Here is a 13,298-nt window from a genome sequence, read left to right on the forward strand (position 1 = left end):
AGGAGATTGATTTTTGTATAGCTCTAGTACAGATAAGGGTGTTTATGAGGAACAGTTGTATATGTATATTTTGGGAAACATCTTAGCACTCCAGTATTGTGTATTTATGTGCTTATAATTATATGGATACAACTTCCTGGTGCATAGGTTGAATTATATATCTATATATATATATATATATATATATCTATATATATATATATATATATATATATATCAGAAGGTATCAGAGATATGGAATTTTCATAGTAGTTATTATTGGAAAGTCATAGAATATTTATAAAATATAGCAGGTCATTACAGGGTATTTATAGAGTTTGTGAACGGTCATTTTAGAAAAAGATTAATGATGTTTAATTAAAAATAACCTTGTTTTACCGCGATAAAAAATTCACCAAACCCGAGAGACTCGGTCGACCGAACTTGAGGTTTGGTTGACCGTGGAGTCAAGTTCAGTCGACCAAGGAATTTTTGAACTATAGGTTCGGTCGACCAGACTTGCATGGTTCAAGGGTGATTTTCCAAATCTGTGTGGTTCGATCACCCAAGTGATTTTGAACTAGGTAATTTGGTCGACTGGGCAGTTGGATTCTCTCACGTGGGGGTTCGGTCGACCATAGCGTTGCTCGTATAAATTTGATTGATCGACCGAGGAGTCAAAGCATTGACCCAGTGGGAGTTCGGTCGACCAAGTTATGTGAACTTGGCAAGGTACGGTCGACCGAGAGATGGTCAAACTGTTGACCTCTGACCGGTTTGGTCAATCGAATGTTCTTATACATTCTGGTTTGGTCGACCAAACATGCATTTTTAATGCATTTCGGTTCTAATCTCTTTGTATATAAACCCTATTCATTTGATAAATTAATTTAAGAATATAGGGCATATTTTTATGAAGCATAGGGAGTCCTAAGGTCAGTCTAGGTCTTCTTGAAGACACCGAAAAATCTGACATTTTTGTAAAGTTTGTTTAGCCTTGATTTTGACCCTAAAGCTATTCCAAAAACTTTGTTATAATTTTAGTCTTTTCAGAAAAAGGTTTTTGGTGAGATGTGCTGGTCCCTAGAGTCTATCTACGGTCGTTCTGAACATTCAAACACATCATGCAGATGCATGCATTATTACAGACCATAGATATAAAAACTTAAATGCAATTACATAAAATAAACGTCCTATTCGTCTTTTTGCTCTTATGACTTCATGAAATGTACTTGATCGTATAGTCTTTAAGTCCTACAAGCTTCCATCGTCGTTTTCTTATGTGTGTGTTAAATTAATGGACCTGTTCACATGCTAAATACACACATAAAAAACATGTGCTTTGTCAGCATCAAAACAGGGATCAGACTCAAAAGTCAACAAAATCTTACCAATTGTTCCTTACCAATCTTGACTTGTTTTAGAATTCCACTGAAACCAAGGTCACTTGCATTTGTCTCAACTATTTTGAAGGCAACTGGATCACAAATGTTCATACATGGCAAACTTTTAACCTGGGTTTTTATTGTTCTTACCACCTCAGTATTTTCCTTGGTCCAATCTGGAGGATTCTTTTTTAATATTGCAAATAATGGTCCACAAATAATTCTTAAATCCTTATAATATTCAGAGATACAGTTTAAGCATCCCAAAAATTTTTGCAACTGTTTTTTATATCCTTTATTTCATCAAGAAATTTATCAGCAAATTATAAGCTTCTGTTTATTAGGGTTATTGTTCCATTTTCAATAGTATCAAAGGAACCTGACTTTTCTTTGGCATAAACTACTAGTTCATTTTCCTTGATAATCCTAAAAAATTGTTTCAAATTTTTAAAGTGTTGGTCAATATTTTTTGAAAAAACTAGAACATCATCAATATAAACTATTGTAATTGAGTAAATGGATTGAAAATGTCATTCATTATTTTCTAAAATTCACCAAGGGCATTTTTGAGACTGAATGGCATGACATTCCATTCCTGTTGACCAAATGGTACAATAAAAGCTGTTTTGTACCTATCTTTTTCAGCAACCTATATTTTCCAAAACCTAGATTTCATTGACTCACTCAAAAAATGAGCAGCTCGGGAGCCATCCCCAAGTATACGAGTTCAGTCATGTAATACTTAACCCAAGGGTCAGATCGTCTCCTCAAGAAATGCAGTTTAATTCCAAATTTTATGTATTTCCAATTAGAAAATAAGAACCAAAAAGGCACTGAACACGATTCAGATTTGGGTTTTTTGGGATATTGAGATTCTCTTTTGACGAATTAAAGCAACGTGAAATTTAAACTATGAATCCTAACACGCACTAAATTTAACAATGAAAGCGAAAATCCTATGTTGAAATTTAGATAAGGAAAACCTAAAGACGATAACTCTCCTACATAACTTAAGCGTGCAATTAAAAAACTCAATTGAACACTAACTCAAACAAGAAAAACCAAATTTTTAACGCAATCAAGAACTTGAATCAAAATTAAGACTTTAACAACTAAACAATAACTAAAATACGATAAAAGAACTTCAGACTTTAATAAAACTAAACTTAAACTAAATAGAACTCAACAAAAGTTGAATTTTAAAGAAGACAACTAATTTAAGTCCTAAAGAAGATTTTTTTTTTTTTTTGTATTTTATTTTATTTTTCAAGAACCAAACCGAACTTTAATCGATAGAACAAAATGACTCAAGCAAGAATTAAATCTAATGCTAATATTAATTAAGAGAGAAAGGAAATAAATAAACTTCAATAATAACATCCAAACAATATTTAAAAATTAAAAGTTTAAAAAAATTTCTACCAAAGAAATAACAATTATTCAATTCTTTAAAAGTAATGACAAAAAACAACTAAAGGAAAAGAGAAGAAAGATAGAGAAAGAGAGAGACAGGGAGGAAGAGATGTTGGTCGTTGGCCTTCTCCAACACAGTAGCAAGGAGCAGTTCGGATTGAGTAGCAGCTGCACAACAGTAAGAGGAAGCAGCACAACAGGGAGGATCCATGAAAGGGCAGCAGGAACTTCGGATTTGTGGGCTTGCAGCAACAAAGAAGAGGGCTCTTGGGTAGCAGCAAGCCGTAGGGGGAGAGAAGTAAGGGAGAGAGAAAGAAAGGAAGAGAAAAGGAGACCGAGAGTGAGAGAAGAGAGGAGAGAGTTAGAGAGGAAGGGAGAGTTAGAGAGGGGAGGGTGTTATGCGTGAGGGAGAGTAGAGAGAAGGAAGAGGGGTGCTGTCAATGAAAAGAAAAAAAAAACAAACTTTAAAGCCCCTTTCTTGAGCCCTACCTAGCGCACCACAAATGAGGACTCGACTGCATGACTGGGTCAAATCAACCCAAAACATTTATTTTTTAATATTTTTCCTTTTCGTGTCTTGTTTCTTCTTTTTTTATTTTTCTTTGTTTCCCAGTGAACAAAGGGAATTTTGACCTTCCTAAAGCCTATATTTCTCAAACTTCAAAACACAAAAGTCGTAGAGTTCTTTCTTGGCTTTCCACAACATTGAATCGCCTCGATCGGAGCTTGAACAAGAAAGTTACGCTCAGATTATGAAGTTCCATCGGTTTTTAGCTTCCAATAGTTGCCCTGCAATAAAAAATACCAAAAATTAATAAATTACTCAATAAAACTCAAATATTATAAATAGAATGCAATGTTAAAATATTGAACTTAATTAGGCATTTAATTAAAAATATAATCCTTAATGTATGGATTAAAACACCTAATTACGCAATTTAGGTGTGTAATCACACCCCCTAACTTTTAAAACATAATTAGGCATTTAATTAAATATTATGTGGGTGGCTACCGACTCTTCTGTTGACAAGGACAATGAGTTAAAAATGTGATTGGTAATAATTAACAAATTTCGATGATGAAATTATTATAAGGAGGGGAGAATGTAGTGATTCAAAAAAAAAAATTAAAATTAAAATTTTAAAAATTTTTAAAAATTAATTAAATTAATTAAATAATTATTATTAATTAAATATAATATAATAATAATATAAATATTATAATAATATGTTTATATAGATAAGAAGAAGAGAATCAATCTTGAGATTTCTCATGATTGAATTTACCAAAAGCGCCCCCCCTCTGTTGTTGCATGTCTCCTCTATGTCTCTCTCCCACTCTCCTCAATCTCGTTTCCAATATTCGGCCGATCAGAAATCCGAAGATACCATTGGATTCCTATCACCACTACCGACAATCCTGGAGCAAATTTATCGTAGGAGTGGCGTAGGTATATCTCCTATAGTAAGGCTAATTTTCACTCTTACCTTAGTTTTTCTTAAATCTTAAGCTCAATTGACAAACGAAAATTGTCAGGAGATTCGTGGGGAGATTTTCTACAATCTAGTCGGAACGGGTTTTCGAATTGGAGTTACGGGGCACCAATCCTAAATCGGGGTAAGTTTAATAATTTAGGCTTTTATAGGCTATTTAGGGTGTTTAGGACCTAGGGGGATTTTAGGGAAAGTTACTCTGAGGATTGTGATGAATAATGTGGTAAAATTTGAATTTCAGGATTTTAAGGGTTTTTGAATGCCGTGGGGCATAGGTCGGGATTTTTTCGGGCTTTTCAGGGATCAAGTAAGGAGATTAAGTTAAGTTAGGAATTTTATTTAATTTGAATCGATTATATATATATATATATATATATATATATATATATATATATATATAAGAATTTGAAGGTTATTTTGAAAACCAACCGTTCGAAATGGATTTTACAAACCTAGGATATATAGTATGGTATTTTGAATAGAAACGAACGCTGGAAAGTTTGGTTGTTTATAAGATTATGTTTAAATGTTAAAATCATGTGGCCGATGATTATTTGGTATGATTTACTGTTTAACTGGATTTGATATTGTTTGCGAAATACTAGAACTATTTGTGAAATACTGGAATTGTTGCAAAAAATACTGGAACTGCTTGTGAATAATTTAGGAATTTGGTATGACGGCTAAGGGCCGAGTTTTAATTGACGGCTATACGCCGAGTTGTATTTTGTGGCCGGGGGCCAAGTTTTTGGAATAACAGGAAATATATGTGAATTTATGTTTTAAATGGTATTTTCTATTATCTAAATTGCATGATATGCTTTAGGAACCATGGGAACCAGTGTATTGTGAGCACGGTACCGTTGCTAGGGATTTGTTATGTGGTCATGTGCGCCCACACCTGTAATGAGAGGTGTAGGGTGGCCTTGTCCAATTTGCCTATGTGAGGTGAATGTACCCCCCTGGGTGAGGGCAATCAGACCAACAATTGGAGCTGCGTAGACCTGCGGAGTATGTTAGCGAAGAGTATAGATGACTATTGTCTGGGTGGATCCCCCAGGACAATAGTCCAGCTTTCGGGTCGCACAACCTGTGCAATGCGGGAAGTAAATGGCGTGTTTGTCACAGGGAGTGTCTTATATGCATATCTGTTAATTTATGTGAATATGAATAAGTAATAAGATAATTTCGAGGAGCTTGTTAAGAAAGGTGAGTTCCCTAGTAACAGTGATAGTATTAGAGCAGTAGGAAACTACTTGTATAAGCGGGTAATCTTCCCTATCCTTGGCTAATTGTGTGTGTGAGTGTAAAATAAGAATGTTTTCATAAATATGTTTATCTACTTAGTGAACTCTTTATTTTCTATACACTAAATGCATGCTGGTCACACACTGACATTAACTTAGTCTTTCACTTACTGAGCTGTGCCTCGCCCCTACTTTACAAACTGTCTTTTCAGGAAATTCTAAAGATCGGGTCTAGCAGGCTAGAGGAGCTGGGCTAGTGGTGTAAATTTTATATAGGTAGTGTGTAGATAGAGATTTTATTTTTGTTTAGTTTTATGGGGTGTAATTATGTAAAAATGGATATATTTGTGTATAAAGATAGTTAGAACTTTGATAATACAATTTGAGGATTTTATATTTTATTTCCTCTGCATATATGTGTTTTATATATGATGAACAATGTATTAGGTACACAGACGACACTAAGGTGGCACTCCGGCCCATGTGGCGGGTCAGGGTTGTTACACTTTGATTATTACTGGTGCAAATCTGCTTAATTGAGAAGCATAATATTTGTATGCAAATTATATTGTGATTTTGTTGTATTCCAGGTGTGGCCTGAGGGTGCGGTAATCCAACTCGGAAGGATTGGTTGTAAAATGTTGAGGTCAGCCTTATGCTAATTGACCTAGTTATATTTAGGTGTTATATTTAGGTATTGTTCCACCCATGGAGTGAGCCTTAGTGTAATCCTTGTGCTTGTGAGCCAAGGCAAGGACATAGGCAGTTTGCCAAACCTCGATAACATATTTGGTGTCATCTCTCTTTACTGCTTTTTTGTACATGCTTAATTATATTACTTGTGCTGTTTAATTTTCGTTGAATATATATTGATTTATTTTATCCGCACTAGATTGACCTTAGACTTGTATAATACTGTTGCTGGTTTAGTGACCTAGGGAAGAAATTTTTAAAATAATAATTCACCCCCCTTTTGGGATTACAGTAAAGCTAACACACAATGTCATACTTCTAAATTATCCAAAAATCATATTCTGTAAGCACATAACTATGTATATTATATTTTACTAGTAAAAATTTCTAAAATAACTGGCATAACATATTTCCTTTACTTGATTTTCTTGAGGAAACGCACGTAGGGATTCTAAGCCCGTGCCTGCGACGTTCGTACCAAACCATGTATTCCACAAACCCCAAATCAATCAACTCAACCCTAGAATAATAATTTCATTCACATTTCCAAGGCCTAAATACTCCAAATAATCAATTAAATCCTAAAATATCTTACTTACCCTAGTTTTGGAGTGGTGCCCAGGAACCCTAAACTGTAAAACCGCTCTAGTTAGCTTGTAGAGAATCGACCCTAGAACCTCGTGGTGGTTTCTGATCATCGAATCAGGCTGAAACGAAGCCGAAATCGAAGAGAGAAGGGGTTAGGGCCAAACCCTAGAGAGAGAGAGAGAGTGTGAGGGAGAGAATGAATTTCTCGCTGAAATATGATTTTAGCCCATTAATAAATCGTTGGCCACGCGTACTCGTTGATGAGAACATAAGATTCGTTGACGAGTCAAAGAAGGATGTTCGTCGATGAAAACAATGGGTTCGTCGATGAACCCTTAACAGTCTGAAATTTCTTGACTCTCGAGATCTCCTCATTGACAGCGCAGGGCACTCGACAAGTCCTTACTGTTGCCCCTTCAGATTTTCTTCTCTTTCCTTCTTTTCTTTTCTTTTTCCTTTTCCTTGTTTTCTTATAAATTAAAATTTTTGAGTCTTTACATCAAAGCTAAAATTATGTGGTGAAAATATTACTCATGAAGACATGTTAGAAAAAACTTTTACTACTTTTCATCCCATTAATGTGCTCCTGCAACAGTAATATAAGGAAATAATATTTACTAAATTTTCTGAACTTATATCATATCTTTTTGACGTTGAGCAAAATAACGAACTTTTAATGAAAAATCACCAAATTCGTCCAACTGGTTCAACCTCATTCCCTCAAGTGAATATGAATACGTCTCATGGCCGAGGACGAGGCCGCAGGCATGGTCGTGGCCATGGTCGAAATAATCACTGGCATCAACATGAGGCTGCAATCCCCTATAAGAGGGATAGCCTCCAAAAAAGGGATGACCCCTAGAAGCGGGTTAATGATCAAAATCAGAAACCTAGGTAGCCTGAAACTGAATGTTACAAATGCAGAGGAAAATGTCATTGGTCGCGTATGTAAGCACTCGAACTCGAGTAGGTTCCTATATATAAATTTTTCAGCGAACGCAAATAAATCTAAATTATTTTTATTACCAGAGCACTACTTGGTTTTATTACAAATATATGTCTCAACTATTAAAATGCAAATTTCTAAAATTCTAAAATACACATATATATTTTAAATTGTATTATGCTAATTTTTTTATTCTACTCAGTTCTTTCTATTCTCGCTTATGCACTTGTTACGCCAGATTTCTGATACACTCTTCAAAATGATCTGAAATGTAAAATAATGACTGGGATGAGACGACATTCAATAAGTAAATAAAATTATTATTAGTGTGTGACCAAAATGAGCTTTCATAATTTCGTAAAATAATATTTAATACTATAACTTCAAAAACACTATTAAAATAAATGTAAATTTAAAAATTTCTGCATAAAAATTTTTGCCATCAACTACAACAGTAAAGTTTTATAATCATATACTATAATTGTTAAATTGAACTTTTTAACTTTTAAAACTATAACTATTAAATTAAACTTTTAACTTTAAAAAAAATAGTAATTATAAGTTTTAATTATATACATATATATACTTTTCCTTATACGTTTCCTTTAAATCATCATTTAGGCACAATAATGGTCATGTTCATATAAACTTATACTTTACCTTCAAATCATTAATAACTCTGTGCACGTAATTAAATATGTATATACATACAATGTAAAAATCACCCTTAGCCTATTAATCGTAAGTCATGTTTATCCTCATGACTGGGTTGTGCGGTTCGAAAACTGGACTTAGCTGGTTGGTCGGTCAAACTAAATCAACGTACATCATCATTAAGTGAGATTTTCCCTATTAAACCCTGGTCCGACCCAGGTGTGCACTTAGGAAAAATCTACTACCATATAAAACCACTCTGTAAACAGTGTGGGTGCACTCTGATCCATTTAAACTTTAAGTTACGGTACCGAGCATTTGTAATTTTCTGTATCGTCTGTGCCATAAAGGGTTTTGAAAATATTGTATTATAGAATTTATAAAATTACAATAATATCAAGAAAATCTCATTTTTACTCGTATTTTCGTGAAATACACAACATAAAAATCAACTCATATCATTTTTACTCATATTTTCATGAAATATATAACGTGAAAATAAGCTCATGCCACACAATTTTCATGTTAAAAATATTTTCTTGAATAAAAATTAATGTTGTAAAATACCCGAGGGGTTTAGAACATTTCTTGACTTAAAAATAAATGGAAGTATATTAAAGATAAAACTGGTATAATTAAACATGCGTAAAAATAAATTTGAAAGAATTTTATGAAAATAACTAGTATAATCAAAATTTACTTACAAATAAATTCGGATATAAATTTTAAATAAAAATTCTAACATAATCAAATTTACTTACCTATTCTTTTATCTTATGCTACGAACACAATAACTATCTCTAAGAAATGAGATCAGAAAGAGTGGGTGAGTGAGAACTTACTCAAAAATTCTCTCTCTACCACTAATTCTTTCATTCACTAATCTTTCTCTTCCTTTGAAAATTTTTATGAAAAATAAAAGTTGAGAGCTTCCTATTTATAGGAAAATTTTGAGGAAGAAAATAGAATTTGTAAAAGTGTAAGGAGATGGGTGAAATTATAATTTTTTTAAATTAAAAAATGGGCATGGAATGGGTTAGGCATGAGTTAGGTATGAGATAGGGATGGAGGTTATGTGGGAGTGCTTGTCACCACTTCCCTTTAATTAATTTTTAATTAATTAATTAATTATTTTATTTTATTTTATTTTTTAAAATTATTATTATTATTATTATTATTATTATTATTATTATTTTTAAGCCATATTTTAGTATTTTTTTTTAAGAATTAAATTCGAATTTCAAAAATTCATGTGGGTCCCACATGGTCTTGTGGGCCCCACATAACTTTGAGACCCAAGTGGGTCATACGTAACTCCAATAATCATCACACGATTTTGTGAGCTCTACATAGCTTCGGAACTCAAGTGGACCCTACACGACTTCGGGACTCATGTGGACCTCACACAATCTTGTGGGCCCCACATAGGATACCTATATTATTATTATTATTATTATTTTACCATGTATTTTTACAAATTATGTCTGTTAAAATACAATTTTTATGTATATGTACTTATTTACGTGTACAAACAGTGTCTATCCTATGAAATTCCATTTTGACCAGGCCGACCTCTAGGGAGGTACTAAACCGCAATGGTCTCTGAGCACTCGCTAAGATTAGGTCTTTCTTATGCATCAAACATGGAATCAAGGATCTTACAAAAGAGCACTTCTGTATTGATATTAACTTAATGAGCATTTTTGTTATTTTATTATTATAGTTATTATCATACTTTAATCGTATATATATTTTTGGGTCATCACAGCGCACCTGTCGTACGCCCAAACACTTGGTAGATCTATACCAAGCCTCTATTAAAGAAGAAGAAAAGAGTAAAGAAGTTGAAACAAATTTCGCTAATAATGTTGTTTCAATAGATCTTAATGCTGGACCATCCAACTCTATTTATCTCGATGTTGCTGATTTCCTTATAAATCAAGATGAAAATAATGATGTAATATTTTAAGATGTAAAGTAAGCAATATTGTATTTTGATTTTAATAAATAAATTATCGTATTTATTGTTGCTATGATCAATTATAATAATGGATTTTTAAAATATGTGTTGTAGTGTGAATTGTCTTAAAGCATTTATCGATTCTAAAATGCCTTTGAAAGAAATTTGTTTAACTGACAGTACTACAACACACACAATTCTTCGTGATAAGAAATATTTCCATTACTTGAATATATCTTCAACAAATGTTAATACGATATATGGTTCTACAATTTGATTGAAGGCTTTGGAAGAGCTAATATAAAGTTACCAAATGGTACTTTATTATAAATTAATGAAACTTTATATTCCAGTAGATCCATAAGAAATTTGTTAAACTTTAAAGATTTAAGACTCAATGGATATCACATTAAAACTACAAATGAAGGTAGTAAAGAATTCTTTCATATTACTTCTATTGTTTTTGGGAAAAAACAAATTTTAGAAAAATGACCAACTTTATCTTCTCGATTGTATTATACAAAGATTAAAGTAGATGAGTCATATAATGTCTTACACCAGAAGTGCAATGACCCAAAGTTATTTACACTTTGACATGATTGTTTTGGACATCCTAGAGATGTAATGATACGAAAAATCATTGATAATTCACATAGTCATCCACTATAGAACTAGAATATTCTTTTATCAAATGATTTCATATATAATGTTTGCTCTCAAGGGAAATTAATTGTCAAACCATCTGTTTCAAAAGTAAGTCTTGAATCACCCAGTTTCTTACAGAGAATTCATGGTGATATATGTGGACCAATACATCCACCATCTGGATCATTTAGATATTTTATAGTCTTAATTGATGTATCTACTAGATGGTCACATGTTTCTCTACTTTCTACACGTAATATTGCATTTGCTAGATTTCTTTCTCAACTAATTAGATTACGAGCTCATTTTCCCGATTATCTAATTAAATCAATTCATTTGGATAATACTGGTAAATTTACATTCCAAACTTTTGATAACTATTCCATGCCACTTGGAATAAATGTTGAACATCCTGTTGCTTATACCCATACACAAAATGGTTTAGCTGAATCTTTTATTAAGAGACTTCAACTCATTGCTAGACCTATGATTATGAGAACCAAATTGTCTTTATTTGTTTGGGAACATGCTATTCTTCATGCTGCATGTTTAGTTCGTATAAGGCCAACTGCTTACAATAATCTTTCCCCTATGCATTTAGTTTTTGGGCAACAACCTGATATTTATTGCCCCTCCTCAAAGAACTAGAATGGGTCATCAACGTAAGTTTGGTATTTATGTTGGTTTTGATTCCCCTTCTATTATTAGATATCTTGAACCTTTAACAAGTGATTTGTTTCAAGTACGGTTTTAAAATTGTCATTTTGATGAAGCAGTATTCCTTACATTAGAGGGAGCAAAATCAGTGCCTGAAGCACAACATGAAATTATATGGAATGTCATGAGTTTATCTTATTTTGATTCTCGCACAAATTCAAGTAAACTTGAAGTTCAAAAGATTATACATTTGCAAGGTGTTGCAAATCAATTACCAAATTCTTTTGCAGATACCAAGGCCATATTAAAATCTCATATACCTGCTACAAATATCCCAACACGTATTGATGTCCCTGAAGGACAATAATTGGCTAATGAACCTAAATTGCAAGTTAAGCGTGGAAGGCCTGTTGGTGCAAAAGATAAAACTCCTAGAAGGAGAAAATTGAAATCTGTAAACACTCTAGAAGAGGTTACAGAGGTTGATAATTCATTCGACATTCACGAACTTGTTTCTCCTGAAAATGAATTCCCTATAATGAAACCTCTTGAAGAGGAATCTCCTAAAGAGAAAACTCCTGAAGAGACATCCTTTGAAAAGGGAAAGGTATTTGGAAAGAATAATGAGATCTCAATTCATTACACATGAGAAATGTGGGATAGAAATAAAGTTGTTGTCAACAACACATTTGTATATGTAGTAGCTACTGACATTACCTGAAGTAATGAAGATCCTGAACCTAAATTTGTTAATCAATGTCGATATAAAAGTAATTAGCCAAAATGGAAAGAGGCTATCACATCAGAATTAAACTCTCTATTAAAAAGAGAAGTTTTTGGACCTATGGTCCAGACACCAGAAGATGTCTAACCTATTGGATACAAATGGGTATTTGTGCACAAGCGAAATGAAAATAATAAAATTACTCAATATAAAGTAAGGCTTATGGCACAAGGCTTCTCGCAGAAACCCGGAATTGATTATGAGGAGACATTCTCCCGTAATGGATGGAATCACTTTCAGATTCTTAATTGGGCTAGTAGTCGCTGAACGACTGAGCATGCGTCTTATGGACGTAGTAACAATATAGGTATGGGTCGTTGGATAATGAAATATTTATGAAAATCCCTAAAAGATTTAAATTGCTTGAAGCAAAACCCATAAATTTATATTCAATTAAACTCCAACATTTTTTATATGGATTAAAGCAATCTGGACGCATGTGGTACAATCAATTAAGTGAGTACCTTGTGAAAGAAAGATTCATAAATGATCCAATTTGTTCATGCATTTTTATTAAAAGATCAGAATCCGAATTTGCTATAATTGCTGTTTATGTTGATGATGAATTTAGTTGAGACTCCCAAATGGCTCACTAAAGCTACTAATTATTTAATGGTGAAATTTGAGATGAAAAATTTAAGAAAGACAAAATATTGTCTTGACCTACAAATTGAACATGTAAATGGCAGAATTCTTGTTCATCAATTTAAATATACCGAAAAGGTATTAAGGCAATTCTATATAGACAAATTTTGTCATTTGGGATCTCCAATGATGGTGCGATCACTTGATGTTATGAAGGATCCATTTCGGCCTGATGATGAGGGGGAGGAATTACTTAGTCCTGAAGTACC

Source organism: Malania oleifera, chromosome 10 (assembly GCF_029873635.1).
Source record: "Malania oleifera isolate guangnan ecotype guangnan chromosome 10, ASM2987363v1, whole genome shotgun sequence".
NCBI classification, from domain to species: domain Eukaryota; kingdom Viridiplantae; phylum Streptophyta; class Magnoliopsida; order Santalales; family Ximeniaceae; genus Malania; species Malania oleifera.